The following is a 17,321-nucleotide window of genomic DNA, read 5'->3' as shown; positions in this document are numbered from 1 at the left end:
CCGATTCTGCAACTTTTACCAACCCAATGAACATCACGTAGTGATAAGTCATAAAAATAACATGTTTTAATCCCATTCTTGATGCATTTTTGGATGATTTATTATATAATTTAGTGAATTTGATGCTCCTAATCCTTTAATTTCATGATTCTATACTTAGGAGAGCATAGAGGAGCAAAAGGAGCGAAAAACGGGACAAAATCAGACAAAACATGCTATTTCAAGGATCCACATAGCCAAACTATTACCATACGGGCTGAACACACGCCCATGTGCCAACCCATGTCGATATCGCTCCCTGCTTCCCAAACACGTGAAAAAAGCCAATTTTTAGGGTTTCTGAGCATTCTAAAGTCTATAAATGCATACTAGAAGAAGACTTAAGGGAGCACGCAAAGTAAAACGGAGAAATTACTCAAAGAACACCGTCGAAATCAATTCAGAAGCAGGATCTCCTTCAAGATTGAAGATCTCTAGTCAACTTCTTTAGAATTTTTTGGGTTTCTTTATGTTTTGTTGTTTTCCTAATTTTGAGATGTTTTACTCTTTAAGTATGAACTAAATTCCCTAAATACATAGGGAAGATGAAACCTATGACGTATCTTGTTATTTAATTTTCTGAATTACATGATAAATACTTGATTTATTGATCTCAATTATGTGTACTTATTCCATGTTTTAATGTTCTCAAGATACTAATTCATGATTGATGTGCTTAATTCAGTGGAGCAAAAGTCCCTGTTTAAGAATAGATCTGGCAAAATTGAATGGAGTTGTATGTAATCCTAGAAATAGGAAGACATAAATCTATCGGATTAGAGTCAAATCTAATAGGGAAATCCATAGATCGAGTCAATACGGCGATAGGGGTTTTAATTAGAAAGAGATTTCAATTAATCAATCTAGAGTCAGTTATTTTTACTCTCGAAAGAGATATTAATATAATTTAGGGATTTCTACTGATCAAGGCAAGTGAATAAATCGTTTAATTCAGATTTAGAATAATAAGTGAAGTCTAGGTGGATTCTTTTCTAGGTATTGTCTCTCTCATTGGTTTATTCGATTATTTTTTTACTTTACTCTCTGTCGAGTTTTTGATTATTAGTTTAAATAATTTTAGATTAAAAACAAACATCTTCAATTTACCTACTAGATAATAGAAAGATAACTTTTAGTCCTCATGGATACGATATTCTCTACGCACCATAGCTATACTATTATTCGATAGGTGTGCTTGCCTTTGTCGTGATTTTAGTTAGTTAAATGAATCATCATCAAGTTTTTTGAGCCGTTGCCGGGGACTAAAATATTAGGAACACTTAATTTTTATTAATTTAGCCATTTTTATTTTTATTGCATTTTATTTTTATTTTTAATTCTTATTTTCTAATTTTTCTTTTATTTTCTTCTGGCAGTTCCTTTAGTTTATGACTAGAAGAAACTCGTCAGAACTACTTTTATTTGACAGCGAAATTGAAAGTACAGCTTGCAAAAATCATAGAAAAGTAAGGCAGAGCTGACAAAGTACAGTAGAAGAGCAAGAGGAAGTTATTAATACTGAGGAGATAGCAAAAAATCAGAATAATCAGCTACTTCATGCAAATCCTGTAAATCCAAATCCTGCTCCTCGTACTATGTTCGATTATGCCAAGCTCACTCTCACTGGGGCTGAATCGAGTATTGTTAGACCTTCTATTGCTACAAATAATTTTGAACTGAGACCTAACACTATTCAAATGATTCAATAGTTTGTTCAGTTTGATGGTTTGTAGGATGAAGACCCAAATACTCATTTGGCTAATTTCTTATAATTTTACGACACTTTTAAGATTAATGGCGTTTCTGACGATGTCATTTGCCTTCGTTTGTTTCCTTTCTCATTGAGGAATAAGGCTAAACAGTGGTTGAACTCCCTACCACGAGGTTCTATCATTACATTGGAGCAAATGACTGAGAAATTTTTGCTGGAATATTTTTCATCAGCTAAGACAACCAAGTTGAGGAATGATATCTCTTCCTTTGTGAAAATGGATTTAGAAACCCTTTATGATGCATGGGAGAGATATAAGGATTTATTGAGAAGGTGCCCTCACCATGGGTTACCTCTATGGCTACAGGTTCAAACTTTCTACAACAGTTTGAACCCCTCAACTAGGCAACTAATCGATGCAACCGCTGGTGGTACTTTGAATAATAAAACACCTGAGGAGGCTTATAAGTTTATAGAGGAGATATCACTAAATAATAATCAGTGGCAAGTTATGAAGACAAAGCTGACAAAAGTAGCTGGTGTTTTTAACTTAGATGCGGTCACCATGCTATCAAACCAAGTAGAACTCTTGAATAAAAAGATTGATGGTTTATGTGTTTTTGTATGTAGGTACATCCGGTGATGCAATGTGAATCAAATGGAAGTGGAATAAACAACTTGGAATATTTACCCTACGGTCCTAGCATAGAGAATGAGCAAATAAATTATATGGGTAATAATTTTAGACCTCAAAATAATCATTGTAGTAATAACTATAATGCAGGACAGAGGAACCACCCAAATTTCTCATGGGGAGGTCAAGGAAATCAAAGACTACAACCCCTTCTAGGTTTTCAACAACAACAACCTTATCAACAAAAGAAGAAACCGAACCTTGAAGAAATGTTGGCAAAATTTATTTCGATGTCAGAGACTCGTTTTCAAAACATCGAGAAGGCCTTGAAAAAACAGCAAGCGTTGATTCATGGGCTGGAAAATCAAATCGGACAGCTTGCTAAATTAGTTTCAGAAAGGCAACAAGGTAGTTTGCCTAGTAACACCGAACCCAACCGAAAAGAGCATGTGAAAGCAGTTACCCTAAGGAATGGGAAAGTGTTAACTAAACCTGAAAAGAAGCTACAACAGGAATCTGATAAGGAAAAAGACGAGGAGGTAAAACCCGAAGTGAGTAAAATACCAGTACTTAAGGAATATAAACCTCTAATTCCATATCCGGAAAAGTTGAAGAAAGACTGCATGATGCACAATTCGATGAATTTCTTAAACTTTTTAAACAGTTACATATTAACTTACCTTTTGTTGAAGCTATTTCTTAGATGCCTACATATGCAAAATTTTTAGAAGAGCTATCCACTGTGGAACTCAACAAAGAATGTTCAGCTATTCTTAAAAATAAACTACCAACCAAACTGAAAGATCCAGGAAGTTTTACTATTCCCTATTTAATTGGTAGTTTAAATATTGAGAAAGCATTAGCTTATTTAAGTGCTAGCATTAATTTGATGCCTTATAAAATGTTCAAGCAGCTTGGTCTTGGGGAACCAAAACCCACTAGGATGAGTATTCAATTAGCTGAAAAATTTGTTAAATATCCTAGGGGTATTATCGAAGATGTACTTGTAACAGTAGATAAATTCATATTCCCTGATGATTTTGTTGTGCTTGACATGGATGTGGATTTTAAGGTACCTTTAATTTTAGGTCGTCCATTTTTAGCCACTACTAGGGCTGTTATTGATGTGGGTGACAGTAAAAGTGTGCTTAGGGTAGGTGACGAAGAGATTATTTTTAAAATCTATGATTTCATGAGATTCTCTAGAGAACAAGATGATTCATGTTATTCTATTGATTCTATTGATCATGTTATTCAAGATTCTTTACAGGAAATTGTTTATAAGGACATGTTAGAACTGTTTCTTGTTCAAGTAGAGGAGGTGGATAACGATGATGCTGTGATAGGTAAGAAAAAAGTTGATTTAGATTCTAATGAGTCTTTGCTGAGACAAAATAATTATGAGGGTATTGAATTAAACGATGAATTGAAATTACAACCCTTTATTGAAGAACCTCCAAAGTTGGAATTGAAGCAATTACCAAATCACTTGGAATATGCGTTTCTTCGAAATAATTCTACATTACCAGTTATTATTAGCTTAGAATTGTAGCCAAGTGAGAAAGATGAGTTATTACAAGTATTAAAGGAGCATAAAAAGGTCATAGCTTGGAAGATTTTTGACATTAAAGGGATCAGTCCTTCTTTTTGCACCCATAATTTTTTTAAAGGAGGATGTATACAAACTATGTGTGCAAGCTTAAAGATGACTGAATCCTAATATGAAAGAAATCATTAAGGCTGAGGTAATTAAACTTCTAGATGCTGGAGTTATTTATCCTATTTCTGACAGTACTTGGGTGAGTCCTGTGAAGGTTGTTCCTAAGAAGTGAGGCATGACTATTGTAGCAAACGAGAAGCATGAGTTGGTTCCAACAAGAACAGTCATAGGATAGAGAGTTTGCATTGGCTATAGGAAGTTGAACGATACCACAAGAAAAGATCACTTTCCTTTGCCATTCATTGATCAAATGTTGGAAAGATTATCTAGACATATGTATTATTGTTTCCTAGATGGACTCTCTGGCTACTTTCAAATCCCGATAGCTCCCGAGGACCAAGAAAAAATGATATTTACATGTCCATATAGTATGTTTGCTTACCAAAAAATGTCTTTTGGATTATGTAATGCTCCTACTACTTTTCAGCGATGCATGTTCGCCATTTTTGATAAACTCGTAGAAGACATTATGGAGGTTTTTATGGACGACTTCTCGGTATTCAGTAATTCTTTCCATCTTTTTCTTAAAAAATTTAAAACGAGTTTTAATGAGATATGAGGAAACGAACCTTGTACTTAATTGGGAAAAATGTCACTACATGGTTCGAGAAGGGATTGTGTTAGGTCATAAAATTTCTAGTAAAGGGATTGAGGTTAATAGATCGAAAATTAAAACCATTGAAAAATTAGCTCCCCCTAGTTCAGTTAAGGCTATTCGAAGCTTTTTAGGACGCATTGGATTATATAGAAGATTTATTAAAGATTTTTCTAAAATAACTAAGCCTTTAACGAATTTGCTAAAAAAAGATATGCCTTTCGATTTTAGTCAGGAATGTTTAGAAGTATTTAATATCTTAAGGAAAAATTAATTAACGCTCTAATTGTAGATGCGCCTAATTGGAATTTACCCTTTGAACTAATGTGTGATGCGAGTGATTTTGCAGTAGAAGCAATTCTTAGACAGTGAAGAGATAAGGATTTTCAACTGATTTATTATGCTAGCAAGACATTAACAGTTGTACAAGAAAACTACACTACTACAGAAAAAGAATTGCTAGCTGTGGTCTTTGCATTCGATAAATTTAGGCCATATTTGATATTATCAAAAGTTTTCATCTACACTGACTATTCAGCTCTTCATTATCTCTTCACTAAATCAGATGCAAAACCTCGACTTATAAGATGGATTTTATTATTGCAGGAATTCGATTTAGAAATTCAAGAAAAAAAGGGAGTTGAAATTCTTGCAGCGGATCACATTTCCAGGTTAGAGAATTCATATTTCAAGGAGCTTGATGAAAATGAGATAAATGACTCGTTTCCTGAGGAACAACTCTTGGTTATAACTGACTCTGAAGTTCCTTGATTTGTGTATATTGCGAATTACCTAGCTGCTAACATCCTACCAAAAGGGTTGACATATCATAAAAAAAAAGCGATTATTTGTCGATGTGAAAAATTATTTTTGTGAAGATCCTTTTCTTTTTCGTGTATGTGCAGATCAAGTAATTCGAGATGTGTTAAAAAATCAAAAGCGAGAAGAATCTTGGAACACTGTCACTCAGGACCAACAGGAGGACATTACAGTGGGATTAGGACAGCATATAAAATACTTGAATCAGGTTTTTATTGGCCCATACTGTTCAAAGACGCTAACAGGTATGTTACTTCTTGTGATAGATGCCAGAGAGCAAGTAAGATCTCTAAACGTGATGAAATGCCTCAAACTTATATGTTCTCATGTGAAATATTTGATATCTGGAGCATTGATTTTATGGGTCCATTTCCTAGCTAGTTTGGTAATAAATACATACTAGCAGCAGTCGATTATATGTCAAAATGGGTAGAAGCTTAGGCTTTACCCACTAATGATACTAGAGTGGTAGTTAGATTTCTTAAGAAGCTCTTTTCTTGATTCGGAACACCTAAAGCAATTATTAGTGATAGAGGTATGCATTTTTGTAACATTTAATTTGACAAAGTTCTTAAGAAGTATGGAGTACATCATAAGACAACTACCCCTTATCACCCTCAAACCAGTGGACAAGTTGAAGTCGCAAATTAACACATCCTAGAGAAAACTATAGAATCAAATAGGAAGGATTGGGCAATAAAAGTAGATGATGCTTTATGAGCCTATAGAACTGCTTTTAAAACAGCCATAAGAATATCTCCTTACAAACTTGTTTATGGAAAAAGTTGTCATTTACCATTTGAATTAGAGCACAAAGCATTATGGGCTATAAAATTCCTAAACTATGATCTCAAACTTGTAGGTGAAAAGAGATTAACGCAGCTAAACGAGTTAGATGAGTGGCGAGCGAATGCTTATGAGAACTCGCGATTGTATAAAGAAGCGACAAAGCGACGCCATGATGCTCGTTTGAAGAAACCCAAACAATTTTCATCTGGAGATCTTTTCCTTTTATATAATTCAAGGCTCAAGTTGTTTCCCGGAAAGCTAAAATCAAGATAGTCAGGTCCATTCATAGTACAAACCGTTTTCCCCTACGATACGATAGAGATAACTCATCCAGAATATGGCACATTCAATGTAAACGATCATCGAGTTAAACTTTATAGTGGTGAGGATTTTAGAAATGATAGAGAGGAGCTTCAACTCTGCGAACCTTCGTAATCGTACGCACAAGGTAAGTCTAGCTTAGACTTTAAATAAGCATTTTTCGAGAGGCAACCCGAGTGTTAACACTACTAACTTTCTTATTTTTATTTCATAGTATTTATTTAAAATTAATCAAATATTAAAAATACATTTTTTTTACCCACACGGCCTGGACAACGAGCGTATGACACGACCGTGTGGACCACACTACCTGGACATACGGACATGTCCTTGGCCGTGTGGATCTTTTGTTTTAGTTTTTAAAATTGAAGAAAATCGACACTGAGTTACACGGTTGAGCAACACGGCCGTGTGAACCACATGGATTGGACACACGGGCGTGTCTTTGGCCGTGTAGAGCCTAGAACTTAATTTTTCAAAAAATCAAAAGAGACACAGCCTAAACCATTCTACACAAGTGTGTGACATAGCCGTGTGGACCACACGGCCTGGACACACGAGCGTGTCATAGGCCGTATGAAACTTAGAGCTAAAATTTTCAATTTTAAAACAAGTCAGAGAGTTACACGGGTAAGGAACACGGTTGTGTGTGCGGTCACAGGGCGTGGGAGAAGCGAAGGAGATTGCACACGGCTGTGCAACAAGGCCGTGTGGACCACACGACCTGAACACATGGGCGTGTCTTAGGCTGTGTGAAGACTGGGCTTGAATTTTTAACGTACACGGGAGTGTAAGACATCACACGGGCATGGGAGAAGTGAAGGAGATTGCACACAGCCGTGTGACACGGTCGTGTGGACCACACAGTCTAGACACACGGGCGTGTCTTAGGCATTGTGAAACCTGGAGCTTAATTTTTCAAATTTAAAACAAGTCAAAGAGTTACATAGGCAAGGCACACGGCCGTATACGAGACACGACCATGCCACATGAGTGTGTAGAAAGTCACACGGGCATGGGAGAAGCGAAGAAGGTGCCTCACAGCTTGGACACGGGCATGTCCTGAGCCGTGTGAATACTGGGCTATTATTATTAATCGACACTAGCTGGGGAAAAGACCACACAGGCGTGTGACACGGACGTGTGGCCCAACACGGGCCTCACACAACCGTGTCACCCCATAAAAAACCTTAATCCCTTTTTTTCTTGTTTTGTATTCTTCTCAAACTCCCCAGCCCTAGCCGCCGCAACTCCTTCCCCCTTTCCCACCGTCCGACCACCAGACTCCTACGACCGTCGTCCCACTAACCCACGAACTATCCCTTTACCGCCCCACTCTCCCTTCCCCCAACCAATAACCCCTTTCCCTCTAATTCTTCTTCTTCTATCTCCCCTTCCCTCTCCCTCGTCCCTCAACCCCGACCCCAAGAACTACACCAGCCACCCTTCACACCACTCCAACTCCCTCCATCCGCGTTAGCCACCCAAACCCCACCCTTAACCTATCCCTTACCCCTTTCCTTCACTCTCTCTCTCCTCTTCTACGACACACGAGCCACCATTCCTTTTTCTTAAACCTCATTTTGCTCTGATCTAAGCGAAGCCCTGTCGACCCAGCCCCTAACCTTCCCTCATCCATCGATAAATAGGTTTCCCCCATTTTCTTTATTTTATTTTATTTATTCCTTTGATTCTTCCCATTTTCTGTTCATTTTTATTATTTTGTTAGTTTTAGATTTATTACTATTCGATTTTATTGGTAATCTTCTACTTCTTGTTCTTACTATTATTTTACCTTTGTTAGGAATAGTATTGAATTCTGCTTGATTAATCATTTTGCCATGCTACATCTTGTCATTCGTTCTTTTCATTGTTGATTATAGTTCTTTTTGGTAGTTTTTTGGATTTCATTAGTCGTCAATAATGTTAGGATTTTTGCTATTATTTACCTATGTTCATTATTAAGTGAATTGGCTTGTCCCTGTTAGTTTAGTTGCTATTTCCTTTTACTATTATTATTGCTAATTAGTTTTGTATTTTGTTAGTTTAGATTAATATACTATCAGTTTTTTCATATAGGAATAAATTCTACATCTCAGCCACTTTTATTTTACCACACTAGAGTCGTTCAAGTCATACTTTTGTCTTATTCACATGTTCATTCATAGGCTTTTCGGTATGTTTGATTGGTTATTTTTTTCCCTATTTTACTGATACTAGATTGTTCTATTTTTCAGGCACACAATGACAAACACTCGTGGCAAGTTTAAGACTACCGTTCCAGCTTCTAAAAAGCGAAAGGGCCCCGGCGTGACTTCCTCCTCGAGCGCTTCTATCAAGACCTGTCATCCTTTCCTCCGATTTTTGGGAGTCCCTCAGGAGGATTTATATCAACTCCATCGAGCATGACCACTCGGACTAGGCCGCTACATTGATTGGGCCGCTTTGGAGCAGGTCCGACTAGCTGATGGCGTGCGCGCCTTATCGCCATAGCTCTGTGAGGCAGATTCTTCGAAATCATCGAGCCCACCTACACAGAGCTTACCTTGGAGTTCTACACTACATTTTCTATACAGCAAGTCATGACGTCCCATGATGAGCTAGGCACCATCACTTTCCACCTTAGTGGTTTGGTGCAACAAATGAATGTCCGAGAGTTCGGTGTTGCTATGGGACTAAACACAGAGGAATTTATGAGTGCCGAGGACTTCTTTCAACTTTATCGGCATATCCACCATGCGCCATCACGTTGTTGGACCAATCTTACAGCAAGCTAGAAACCATATGACGTGAGTCGCTCGAAGGCGACTTCTCTCTCTCCGGCCTTACGGTACATTCACGTCCTTTTAGCCCACACTTTCACAAGTCAGAGAGAAAGCACTGGAGTCATGAGCACTCATGATGCTTATTTCTTACGGAACATGATGCACAGGCATATATTTTATTTAGCATACTTCATCGCTCTAGCCTTCCGCCATCAAACTAACCGCCACAGGAAGGGCCCTATCTGCTTAAGCCCTTATGTGACTCGTCTCGCTCGACACTTCGGTCTCCTCGACACACCAGAGTAGTCTTCCACGTTCACATTTGTCGGCCAGATGTCCCCACAGGGCATCTCGAGTATGATACACATGAGAATGATCAAGCGGTGTCGTGGAGTAGATCCTCATATGTACAGATTATTTCATTCTAACGCTCAGAATGAACCAGAGGACTTCATTGATGATGTTCCTCCTTATCGTGAGGACCCACCACAACCTCTACCTTTGAGTCACCAACCTATTCCTTCTACTTCTAACTTCCGAGGAGTATCCACCGAGGATTTTACTAGCTTCCGTCAGTACTACGTTTAGAGGTTTGACAGTATTGATGCGACATTGCAGCAGATTTGTCAGCATTTTCATATTGCCCCTCCTGAGCCGATGACTCACAATGCTGATGCAACTGATGATGAGGACCATTGAGTCTATGTATCATTTATTTTATTTTTAGTTTTATTTCTATTTTTATGTTTATTATTATGTTTTTAGACTTCTTTTGTTTTTATATTTTAAACTATATTTTCTTAATTATTATGGTTGTTTCTAATAGAGTAACCCTTTAATCTTCTTCGGCATTATGTTTATTTTCTTATCAGTTGCTCAGAATCATGCACTACATCTACATTTATCTACTATCCTACTTTTCAGTATTATAGGCATTTAACCCAATATTCATGGCAGTTTCAATTCTCTCTCTCTCTCTTATGATATTTTGTTTTTACTATGATTTTCTATTTTTGTACATTGAGGATAATTTACATCTTAAGTGTTGGGAGATTATTTATATGATTATTAGAAAATCCCCGAATTATGTCTTGTGTTCAAGTAATTTTCTCATTTTACTATTAGAATGAATTCTTATTGATTTGTGATTTTTATTGATATGTTTTAGATTAAATTCATAGCTAATTGTGCATTGATTATTTAAAATTTAAGACATTAGAGAATCAAGCATGATAAGTCTATTTTCAAAAAAAAATTTACTAGGTTGTTTCCCTAAATTGAGGTATTATGTTAAAGTTTAAGATTTGCAAGATTGATATCAAAAACCATAATTTTTGTGAGATTTTGAGCCTTTAGAGCATACACTTTTCTTGCTCATTTTATTATTGGTTATAAGTGTGTCAACACTGATTGGTTAATCTAGAACTTGCTTCAATTATACATGTCGAGACCACACCTTTGATTTGATATACTGAGATGATAAAGGCACCTTGGTTTTAACCCAATTATCCCAAAAAGCCTACCTTTATAATTAGCCCTTAGTGAACCCCTTTGAGCCTAATAAAACGTTTCTTAATCTACCCTTAATATTAACCCATAACTCATTCTTTTTGATTCATTAAGAATTTTCCCTATTTTATTGACTCCCTTTTTGTCGAGATTTGATTTGGTCAGTTGCCTAACTATGTTCTTTTGTTTCAGTTGTTAAATTATCTCTTATTATCCATAATTCAAAAAAAAATGATTATTACTAGTTCTATGTTATTTGAGCTTAAACGGTTAATTTCACATTTTTTAGAAGAAGCTCGTACTATTATTGATAATTTCGATTGATGTAATTATTCAACATTAGTTTATTTTTCTAGTTAGGTAATTTATCAATTCAATACCGATTGTAACCCCCTTTTCAGCCTTTATCCACACCTTTAACCTAAGCCTCATTACAACCCCTTAAACGCCTTTTGATTTGTGTATCATCTCATTTTATAGTAGTGGAGATTTGATTTTCATACAAGCCTATGGTAATGACTTTTCATATTTGACTTTTGAGTGCTTACTTTTGAACCTTAAACACCTTGAGTGGTTTGAGTGAATCTTTAGTGAGGATGTCAATTCTTTGTCAATTTTGAATTAAAGGTAATTACTTAGATAAGGGGAACTACCTATGTTTTCATGCTTTAAAAAATGCGTGACTTTGTGCTCTTTTAGTTGAATTATCAATGTATGATTATTTGTAAATTATGACAAAACATTATTGATGAGAATTATAAATTGAGAAAGTTTAATTTTAATTGTGAGTTGAAGATTGAAGATTTTGCTTGAGGACAAGCAAATGCTTAAGTGTGGACATATTTGATAAGTCATAAAAATAAAATGTTTTAATCCCATTCTTGATGCATTTTTGGATGCTTTATTATATAATTTAGTGAATTTGATGTTCCTAATCCTTTAATTTCATGATTTTATACTTAGGAGAGCATAGGAAGCAAAAGGAGTGAAAAACGGGCCAAAATCAAACAAAATGGGCTATTTTAAGGATCCACACGGCCAAGCCATTTCCACACGGACTGAGCACACGCCCATGTGCCAGCCCGTGTCAATATCACTCCTTGTTTCCCAAACACATGAAAAAAAGCTAATTTTTAGGGTTTCTGAGCATTCTAAAGCCTATAAATGCACACTAGAAGAAAACCTAAGGGAGCATGCAGAGTAGAACGAAAAAATTACTCGAAGAACACCGTCAGAATAAACTTAGAAGCAAGATCTCCTTCAAGATTGAAGATCTCTAGTCAACTTTTTTAGAAGTTTTTGGGTTTCTTTATGTTTTGTTGTTTTCCTAATTTTGAGATGTTTTCCTCTTGAAGTATGAACTAAATTCCCTAGATACCTAGGGAAAATGAAACCTATGACGTATCTTGGTATTTAATTTTCTGAATTACATGATAAATACTTGATTTCTTGATCTCAATTATGTGTACTTATTCCATGTTTTAATCTTCTCAAGATACTAGTTCATGATTGATGTGCTTAATTTAGTGGAGCAAAAGTCCCTGTTTAAGAGTAGATCTGGTATAATTGAGTGGAGTTGCATGCAATCTTAGAAATAGGAAGACATAAATCTACCGAATTAGAGTTAAATCTAATAGGGGAATCCATAGGTCGAGTTAATACGATGATTGGGGTTTTAATTAGAAAGAGATTTCAATTAATCAACCTAGAGCCAGTTATTTTTACTCTCGAAAGAGATATTAATATAATTTAGGGATTTCTACGGATCAACGCAAGTGAATAAATTGTTTAATTTAGATTTAAAACAATAAGTGAAGTCTAGGTGGATTCTTTCCTGGGTATTGTCTCTCTCATTGGTTTATTCGATTATTTTCTTACGTTACTCTCTGTCGAGTTTTTAATCAGTATAAATAATTTTAGATTAAAAACAAACATCTTCAATTTATGTCTAGATAATAGAAAGATAGTAAGTACTAGTACTTTTAGTCCTCGTGGATATGATATTCCCGACTTAGCTATACTATTATTCGATAGGTGCGCTTGCCTTTGTCATGTTTTTAGTTAGTTAAGTGAATCATCATTAGTAGGCTACTCTTTTATCCTCTCTCAAAACCCACCACAACCTGTTGCAACATCCATTACAATGCCTGTAACATTGAACTTCATCCCCCTAGGGGAAGGTGGATTCCATAGAAAAATTTTCTCGGTTGAGTATGCTTCTCAATGACTACAGTTCTTAAGTCAACACCAACAATATCATTCAAAAATTGAAAGTCAGTATGAGCCATCATTGCCTCAACATGATGCCTAAATTGATATCAACCATAATCTTTTATCGAGTCCTATCAAATTCACAATTCAACATAGCAAAACAAAATCATCAAAACACCCAACAAGTTTCCATTGGAAACCCCACTAAGGTGACCAAGTTCTTTACCAATGTTTTCAACCTACTCAATATACATTTTTCAGATCCAATAATGGCCTAGAGAAAATATCCTCCTGTTGAACCTCACTTAACGTATTAAAGATGCCTTTAATGATCCCTTGGCTATCAAAAGAATTCTTTAACTCTAAAATATCCCTCCCTAGTAAATTTTTATCTGAATCCCAAATGGGTGCTTAAACATCAATCAATGATGCTTCCATTCCTCACCAAACCCTCTACCTTCCACTAATTCAATCTCTTAGAAATGAAATAATTACCTTTTTGAAAACTACTCTTATCTCATATTTTATAACACCTCCAGAAGACCCCTCTACCACATAAAATCTAGAATCAAAATTATTATCACCCTAGGCCTTTCTAAAGATGTCAATAGTAACCGAAACTAATTTTGGTTCCTGGATATACAACATATTCTCTTTAGCTTTGCATATCACTCTTTAAACTAGTCTTGCTTAGCCTTTAAAATCATTACCCATATATTTCATTACAACAACCACATTTTCCACCCCAAATAATGAATTATAGAAACAAAAAGAAAACCATACAATTAACGAATACTAGCCTTCTTGGTTCAAAATTGCAACCTACCCTTCCCTCTACCACAAGACTCTATAGGTCTTCAAACCTCATAATTTCATTGAAAACTTCTCGCTTATCTCACCTAACACTAAATCCCAATTTTTTCCAACTTCCCACACGTTCTTTGCCTGCTTGAGAATCAAACTCTTCCTATTACTAATATCAAAATCAGCTAATGAGTCCACTTGTACAGGTCTGCCATGCTCTATGGCCTTTTATCTGTAAATAAGTACTGCACATGGTCATTTTGCACTCCCATGATAGAGGCATTTATTTCCTACTGGTCCTCCAAGTTTTTTGTGTTGGGGGTCGTTGGATAAAACCTTTTTACATAGTCTTGAAGGGATTTTCCTTCCCACTGTTTCACTGACATCAATCTCATAGACGTGTTCATGATTGCTTGGTGGGATCTAAATCTGCCTAAGAACATCCAGCCTAACTATGAGAAGTTGCAGACTGAACCTTGTAAGAAAGATAGGTACCAATCTTTGGCACTTCCTTTTAACATTGTCGAGAAAGCTTTGCACTTTGCTGCATCCGGCACCCTCAACATGTTCATATAATTTTTGCATTGCATTAGGTGAGCTAGTGGAACCCTCATTCCCTCGAATATGTCTTTTGGAACTTGAAATCTTGTGGTAAACCTACTGTCGCAATTTCAGCGGCCAATGGGTTGTTGGAGTAGAACAACCAATTCATGTCCTATGACTCAGGATGTAATGCCCGTACATCTCAGCATAGCTCTTCCATTCCATTTTTCATTCTTTCACTTTGTGCTTGGGGCTTCATCCTGTGTATTCACCTTATCTTGGAAGCTAGAGTTTTTCACGTGCATCTTTATTCGTAGGTCCTCATTCTATCTCAGTAGTTCTTGCTAGAAGGTATGCTGTTCTACAAAGTCGTGCTTCTTGAGCGGCCATCTGCTCTCTCATGAACTTCATCTACTCTAGAGGGCCAAAAACTACTGCGGAGGTGCCTTCTGGTTGAAAGGAAGCAATAATCCTTAACCTATGGAGAGGTTCAATGATGTGATGTCTCGTGATAAGTTTTATATTTATGATTGATTGTACTTGAAAACTAACTATTATCACGATAAAGGCAAGCACACCTGTCGAACAGTAGTATAGTTTATAGCAAGAACGGAATGTCGAACCCATAGGAACTAAAAGTACTAGTATTAACTTTCTTTTTATTATCTTGCCTAAAAATAAAGAGGTTTGTTTTATCTAAACTAATTAACTAAACTAAGAATGCACAGGAAGAAAATTGGGGAAATACTTTTAGGAAAACTAATTGATTTGGACAATACCTAAGGAAAAATCCACCTAGACTTCACTTATTATTTGAGTCTGAATTAGACGATTTATTCACTTGAATTGATCCGTAAAAATCCCTAATTTATATTATTATCTCGCCCGAGACTAACAACATCTAACCCTAGGTTGATTAATTGAAATCTCTTTCTAATTAAAACCCTTACTGTTGCATTAACTCGATCTATGGATTCCCTTATTAGGTTTGACCATAATCCGACAGATTTATGTCGCCCTATGTCTAGGGGTGCAATCAAATCCGCTTAATTATGCTAGATCTACTCTTAGACAGGGACTTTTGCTCATCTGAATAAGTACATCAATACTTGAATCAATATCCTAGAATATTAAAGCAAGAATTAAGAACACATAATTAAGAACAAATCAAGTATATATCATATAATTCTGAAAATAATAACAAGATCCATCTTAGGTTTCATTCCCCTTAGGTATTTTAGGGATTTAGTTCATATGTGTAAAAGAAAACATCTTAGAAGAATAATGATAACAAAACATAAAGAAACCCAAAAATCACGAAGGAAATTAGAGCGAGATCTTCAGTCTTGAAGGAGAATCCGGCTTCTCAGATGGATCAATAGGCTTTCTTCGAGTAATTACCTACCGGCTTCTCAGATGGATCAATAGGCTTTCTTCGAGTAATTCCCTACCTCCTACTTCGTGTGTCTTTTCTAGGTACCTCCTGGGGTGTTTATATAGGCTTTAGAATGCTTCAAAACCCTCAAGAATGCCCTTTTTCGAATAGGACTAGACTTTAGCTCGACAGGGACATGCCCGTGTGAGGTGGCTTAGGCCGTGTTTAGAGTCTGCTAACTAGACACGGCCGTGTGGTGTGAGCTTAGGCCGTGTTACAATCTGTTAAATAGACACGGGCGTGTTGTCTACCAGTGTGAGGTTTCTCCGTTTTTGGCCCGTTTCTCGCTCTTTTTACTCTTTTATGCTCACCTAAGTATAAAACATAAAATTAAAGGATTAGGAGCATCGAATTCCACAAATCTAATGATAATTCATCCAAAAATATGCTTAGCATGGGATAAAAATATGTATAAATTACGACTTATCATTCAGGTCCAATGAAGGAGAAGATCCCCGACGAATCACATTGTCAAGGTTTTCCAGCCTATCGATGAACCATGCAGCAAACAAGTCTGTCTCATTGTGTTGGGCACTGGAACTCGATGCTCTAGCCTGTCCTAATGAAATATTGAAAGGGGAGGTTTCACTTGGGTGAGCCATTTGCTTCAAGTGTCAAGGAAAACTTAATCAAACTAGAAGAAATCTGATGATCGAAAGTAAGTCCACATTCATCACACCAATTGTTGAGTAATATTTTGCTTGTCTTATTGATATGAGTATCCACGTATTTACACATGTTGTTACTGCTACCATTACAGCTCATGATAGGACCCCCACTATTTTTTCTTGACTCTGTTGTCTCTAGTATTGACATTCTCTGCGAGCTCCAGGTTTGCTGGGCACATGTCTATGAAGCACACAGTCCTTTTTGTTTCTAGGACTAGCGTTCAGGGTGAGCCCTGTACCTGCTGAATGCGTGCCTGGGTGGCCTATGGAGTACGTGGCAGTTCCTACGAGTTCCTTGGGCACATATGAGGTGAGACTGCGACCTTCCCTAGGTCTCCGCGAGCTGGTTCTGCAAGTTGTACCTGCGATCTTGCCCTATGAGCTTGTGCATGGTTCCTGTGAGCTGGGTCTGTTGCCTCTCACTACGATCTGGTTCACCTTGTTGTCCTCTCGTAGTTGGGTCATGGGTCGGAGGTCCAGATCATTTCTAGGGTTCGAGTCTCAGGCTATTGACGTATAACAAAAATAATTAATTTTTCTATTAAATAAAAAACATGCTTTTTTTCTCTTATAATTTTTTCATTTTTTTCATTTTTTTAAAATTTAATTTTCTTTTATTCTCTAGGTAGCCAAAATTTTCATTTTTTTTAATTTTCTATTTCAAACTTTTAGTTAAACACCAAAATTTGATAACATCACCAATGATGGTTATAATTTTTCAATTTTTATTTTTTCCTAAGATTTTCTTAGTTTATTTA

The 17,321-nt window shown here is 36.4% G+C and overlaps 1 non-coding gene across 1 annotated transcript; it reads right to left on the bottom strand.

Moving 5' to 3' along the window:
- Positions 1–1,994: 1,994 nt before the first annotated feature.
- LOC128282920 (small nucleolar RNA R71) lies at positions 1,995–2,101 on the bottom strand. Its single transcript, XR_008273270.1, has one exon. It is a non-coding gene; the product is annotated as a small nucleolar RNA R71 (small nucleolar RNA).
- Positions 2,102–17,321: the final 15,220 nt, after the last annotated feature.

This window comes from Gossypium arboreum, chromosome 10 (assembly GCF_025698485.1).
Source record: "Gossypium arboreum isolate Shixiya-1 chromosome 10, ASM2569848v2, whole genome shotgun sequence".
Lineage (NCBI taxonomy): Eukaryota > Viridiplantae > Streptophyta > Magnoliopsida > Malvales > Malvaceae > Gossypium > Gossypium arboreum.
The sequence above is the reverse complement of the archived record's forward strand: the minus strand, read 5'-3'. Positions and strand labels throughout refer to the sequence as shown.